General features: G+C 42.7%; 1 long non-coding RNA gene across 1 annotated transcript; it reads right to left on the reverse strand.

Moving 5' to 3' along the window:
• Positions 1-4646: 4646 nt before the first annotated feature.
• LOC118451821 lies at positions 4647-5898 on the reverse strand. The gene is made up of 3 exons (XR_004841381.1): positions 5759-5898; positions 5447-5657; positions 4647-5067 (listed from the first exon to the last, which is right to left on the reverse strand). It is a non-coding gene; the product is annotated as an uncharacterized LOC118451821 (long non-coding RNA).

Below are 5898 nucleotides of genomic sequence, written 5' to 3' on the forward strand. Positions count from 1 at the left end.
TCCTATAAAACAGATTGGTTTAAATAAATGATTTCATTTAAAAGTAGCATCTGGTTCTATCTTTTTTATAAAAAAAATAAAATTTTATCCAGTGACAAGTCTCTTTGAATCATTTGGGTTGAATCTTTAGAAGCTACAGCATTCTTTAACCTTCTGGCTGTTATATTTGAGTAGAACCTGGCAATTTTTCTGATGCTTGGATAATAAATTGTACTGCAGTCTTGCATGTGGAAGATGCCGGCAGAAAGAAAGAATTGCATTCACTGCAATATTTCAGTAGGGTCAATGGTCTATACAGAGATTTTTAGTAGAGTGTGACTACTTCTGTCCTCAAATATATCAGTTGGTCAGTTTGTTTCTTTGCCTTTTTTTAATTCTATGACATTACAGTCTTTGTAGCTATTTCATGGGAGCAGGGGGAAGCTAGGAGTCTTCCCATGCATGGGATTTAACACTTTTTCCTCAAGAGCTGATCTCCATAGTAAAAAGCTGACTTACCTCTAGCATAATCAGATGAGCATTTTTCTAGACTGGTGCTAGGTTCTTCATCCAATTTAAATGGAAAAATAAATGAGGAGGTGGGTCAGAAACAGCAGCCTGGAGTGGAGCGTGGGAATGTTTTGAGGATACTCACTGCCATTCCCTCTCTTTGCACTGAGGGAGGCAAGTAGAGGGTGCTTACCTTTACTGCTCTTCAGTAGGACAGTCAATTCCCCTGCACCCCTGGGCCATTGGGACTATTGCTGAGTGTTTGCTGTCAGTCTTCTCTGTGTTTGGCTCGGTCTCCTTCCCCTGCCAGTACGGCAGCTTTACCACACGGAGGGAAGAGCTTTCGCTAGGCAGATTATGAAGCAAACAATGAGGTAGGGCTCTTCGGTCTTTAGCAAAGTTACTTGGGTTTAAATTACAGTGTCGCTGTAATGGAGCCGCTCAGTTTTCATACCTGATTTAGCCTTTTGCTTTCTAAAGTAGGGGTAGTACTGCTGCTTTCAGTACTGTGTAAAAGCAGGAAAAAAGCCTACACTTACTAATTCTGTCAGTATAATTGACTGTGTCATTTGTCTAACAGAACATGATTTAGCTATTGTCAAATTACACCCTCATGAGAGAAGTATTTAAACTGGCCCCTTCCAAAAGAGGCTGCTCTCCTTCCTCATCCCCACTGTCCCCCTGAAGCTTCCTCTGGGCCAAATCCCGTGTTTGCCTAACCCCAGAATGAGCTGTTCAGGAAGCTGAAGCAGCAGAAACACTTCCCCCTCAAAGCGTGTTGCCTGCTACCGTGGTGTCGGGTGAGAATGGATGTAAAGGAGGGCATGGGAGCGAGCTGTGTGTGGCAGTCCTTGGCATGGCTGGATTATAAACTTGGACCCTGACCGTTCATCCATGAAAGAGTATACTGTAGGATGAAGGGTTAGGTAGCCTGGATCATCAGAGAAACTAATTTGGTTCAGCCTGCAGAATTCCAAAAGGATTGTTTACTTTCCTGTGCTTTGAACCCATTGAATCGGAATAGTGTACGGTCAGGGATTAATGCAAGGTGCGAGCTATAAAATGGGTTGGTCCCTGTATCTTTAGACAAACTTGTAAACACTGATTCTGGCTATGACCAGGTTATTTTTCTTCTGCAATTTCCTTCAGCAGCGCAGAGACTGCAGGTCTGCAGCTGTTAGCGTGGTTGGGTGATGTGGGTATGCAGTGCCTAGTAACTATCTGTGCAAAGAATCAAGATTCAGAAAGGCAACTGATGAGTTTCTGTATCTTTATGCTTTAAAGAGATTAATTCGTTAATTCCTGCTTTGTGCTTTTTTCTTTTTATCTGGACTGGAAAAGAAGGGCATGTTACTTCTCTCCAGAGAGAAATCTGGTGATGCAACATGTTTTGAGAATGTGAGCTAGGCTCTTGTGGGGTAGAGGAGGAAAAAGGCAGATGAGAACACTCCACTGAGAGATTAGGCTGACGTTCACATGTCTTCCTTCTTCAGACAATGGATGATTTTCTGATTTAAAGGCTGCACCAAACACAACCACCTGCAGCCTTCCTGTATGACTGACCATTGCTGTTGTACCTGCGTTGGTCAAAATAGCCCCTGTCAAGACTGCAGGCGCATAAAACATCATCGTGGTAGTAGCTCTGCCTTTTGTGCACAACAGAATTTCCTCCTGTGAAGTGTGTTTAAGCAGGAAACAGCTGCAAGTCTTTGATTAAAGTTATGAGGCACCTTTCCAGAGAGATAGGATCTTTTATTTACAAGCTTGTGTAATTACTAAAGACAGATAAACTTTCGGGCCTGCAAGCACTTTTCCAGGTGTGAAATAAAGACAATGAATTTCATGCAAGCTGATGTCGGCGACAATTTTTCTCAGGGAATAGCTCATCAATGCGGGTAAGGCACTGTAGCAGCTAATTGCTGTCTAGAGAGGCCATCTGCCCTCTTCCCCTCTCTTGTCTGCATTAGCACTTGTCCGATTCCACAATAATACAATTTATTGTGGAAAGGTAATCTTGCAAAATAACTCTTTTTTTGAGGTTTTAAAAAAAATCAAAGCTATTTAGAAAGCTACTCACCCTTTGGTGTTCCAGGTGGAACTATCTCACCATGCAGATAAGTGCTGCCACAGATTCATCTGTAACGTGTGGGATGGGGTGGAGGAGGGAGCAAGCCCCTTCCGGCAGCTGTTGGCCACTGGGGCCATTTAGTTGTAGCGTCGCTCTGTAGCCATGCAGTTACTGAACTTCAGTTGTGCCATTTCAGTAAGTTAATCAATGGGAAACCAAAGAAAGGAGAGTGAAGGAAAGGGCAAACCTTTTTTAACTGATGAAGGACACTGAAACTGCTGTGAAGGACCAGCACAAGTGACAGAATCGGACTTAGTGGTGAAAAGAACACGTGGCAAAAGTTGGATGGCGCAGCCAGAAGTAGGGAGTATCTCCCTATGAAACATCTTGGTGGTGGCAAAAAGTAGCACATCAATAAAAAATGGAATGTGCTAGAAAATATATTTCTGCCAAGGTCAAGATTGATACGGTTTGTGGTGACAGCAGAAGTGGGAAGTCAGAGGTGGATTAATTGTTCAGTGAGAAATGTTTTCTTACTCTTCAGGTCTTTCTGTTCTCCCCTGGTTGCTCGTATTCATTCTGACAGATGCTCGGGTGGTTGTGTCTGCAGTTTGCAGTGGCGTGTTGCATTCGGTGTTCCCGATTTGCTGTGAGGTGGGTACCTGCAGGTTGTGTGAATTACACATGCTGCGCCGGCACGCAGCAGGGGAACGCCCTGGTGGTTGTGAAGCTTGTTTGGCAGATAGCCTTTGTGTTTGTTGCTCTAGCACGAAGGCTTTTCCCTCTCACATTCTGTTTCTCTGGTCTTCCTTTGTATGTTAGTTGTTCACTACATATATATTCTTTCAGAAAAGTGGGAAATAACAGGCTCCAGAACAAGATTTTTTTTAATCTAGTATTTTTTTTTAACTATCAACACTAGCTACTATTCCATTGAACTCTCCTAGATGGCTTTGTAACTACGGGACAAGAGGAACGGTATAATTTGTGGACTATTTCTGGACCAAGGTTTACTTGGAAGCATTAATCTGTACACATTGTGAACAGCTTTCAAGCTGGCAACAAGGCAAAGCTTGTAAGAGCTGTGTTACATCACGGAATTGCTTCCCTTCCCTTGCTGCAAAACTACAGAAAAAGAGAAAATGGCTTAAATAACGTGGAACTATGAGAGGCAGTTCCAGCTGAAGTGAAGATGGCTGCTGAATAGGTTTGCTTATTCTGGTTCAGCTGCAATGCCTCCTCAATATCTAAATCAAATATAGAAAGCGATTCAACTGTAAGAGTAAATGGCTCAAAAGCTTGTTTTCTTTAGAAAATCTGTTAATGGTATAGGGAAAACAATATTTAACTTGCTTAGGAGTTTCTAGAGTGGCTGTTCTCACCTGACTTACTGGTAAAGTCAGCAGTTGTCCTTTCGGCAAGGTTGGCAAGATGCAATTTGTCGCTCAAAGTTTTTAAAAGTCAAATAATTCAGTCAGGTGTTTTTTCTCTGCAAGTATCTACTGTGTTTGATTTCCACTCTCCCCTGTTCTTAACTCATTGCTAGGATGCCCAGAGGACCCCAAGAAAAAGCTGAGAAGGTAACTAACTGTATTTTGCCAGTTTTAATGCTCTCAGCTCTGGCTGACTATGCTCAGTTCGACTTTTTTCCCGCAGCATTTTTTTTTCTGATATCTGGCAATTTACAGCTCCACGTGTGAGAAGACTGTATGCAACATGCCAGCTTTAGCGGCAATTCCTACAGCCATATTGTTAGGATGAAGAGATGTAACAGTACACAGCTACAGACCGCTGAGTGTGTGAACACAAATGAGAATCCAAATACAAGAGAGGTGAGGAATACCAAAAGTTTTACCAATACATTGAAAAGAAGTGGAAGGAAGCAAAGTAAAAATTTCTGGAGTGAAACTGCAACAACACTTTCCTTTTTGGTGTCTGTTTTTCCCATTCTTATATTCAACGCACCGTTTTCCTGTGATTCATACTGTGAAACCTTTAAAGGCTAGAGAGCCTCCTTTGCATAAAAATCACTGATTATGTTACAAATATAGCCTAAAAAAAAAAAAAAGGACAATTTGAATCATGCAAACCGTATGAATCATCTTCATCGATTGAAGACCTGGGGGGAAGCACATGGGCTGGTAACTGCAGTGGGAGCGGTCGGCGGCCAGACCCAGGGGCGGGGTGACGTTGGAGCTGAGATGGTCTTAAGTGAATGAAGTCCTTGGGAACCTGGTCTGAAGTCAGAGCTTTGAGCAGGTGGTCGGACCAGAGACCTCCCAAAGTCCTGTCCAGCCTCAATGAGACCGATTTAAAAAGGCCAGTTCCAAAAGGCATCAACATACTGAGCCAACGGCTTGGTTTTATTTAGAAGTGGAAACAAGTACACATTCAAGACACAAAGAGAAGTTCACCGGTGCATCTTCCTGATTTTGAGGGGGCTTTTGCTAAAACCCATATGAACGTTCTGATATTTCTGAAGAAGACAAAGCTGACTCATGGGTATCCACCTGATGAAAAAAATGGCTTGCAAAGCTGGGTAGAAGAGGATAGGGCAGCAGAAACAAACCATGTAACTTCCGAGGAGCACTGCAGGGTTTTGAAAGGCGCAAGGACAGAATACAGATGTGGCAGGGAACTATTCCCTCTATAATGCAGAAGCATTATGAAATAAAGCTCAGATGCCAACAAACGGGGAATATAAATTAAGCATTTATATTACCGGCATAAAATGTATCAATTTATCAGTTTCACCAAGCAGAATTTTGGAACAAGCTTAGTGGCTTGTAACAAGTGAACCAGCGGAAATCTGGACTTGTGATAAAGCTTAAGAAAGGTAAGGCGATAACAATAAATGAAGCCTGCAAGCAGAAGGTTGCTATCTTTTACCTGCCAGTTCCTCAAGAGAATAGGCTTCTAAGATCTGGGAAGACGATAACTCCAAACAGGAAAGGCAGAGGATCAAAAATAGGATGGGCAGGGGGGAATTTCTTCTGACTATTTCCCCTCTGTAATTATGTTTAAATTGCATCATGCATAAAGTTATACATATTTTTCCTTGTACGAGCTATACAGCCCATTTGTTGGAACAGCAACATTACTGGATAGACACACCAAAAAAAAAAAAAAAAAAAGAGCAAGAGATAAATCAGCAAGGAACTTTAAGACATTTAAGTAAAAAGTAAGCGAGAGTACACACACCTGAAAAATACCGAGGCTTCCTGAGGTTTAAAAAGGGTGAAACGGGGAGAAATAACACGGGGCGGGGGCACGCCTCTCGTGGGTATCCCTGGAAAGAGCAGCCGGCGAGGCGAGCTCCGCGCAGCTAAGCGGGACTGCGC

The sequence above is a fragment of the Egretta garzetta genome, unplaced genomic scaffold (assembly GCF_000687185.1).
Source record: "Egretta garzetta isolate BGI_Z169 unplaced genomic scaffold, ASM68718v1 scaffold792, whole genome shotgun sequence".
In the NCBI taxonomy this organism is placed as follows: domain Eukaryota; kingdom Metazoa; phylum Chordata; class Aves; order Pelecaniformes; family Ardeidae; genus Egretta; species Egretta garzetta.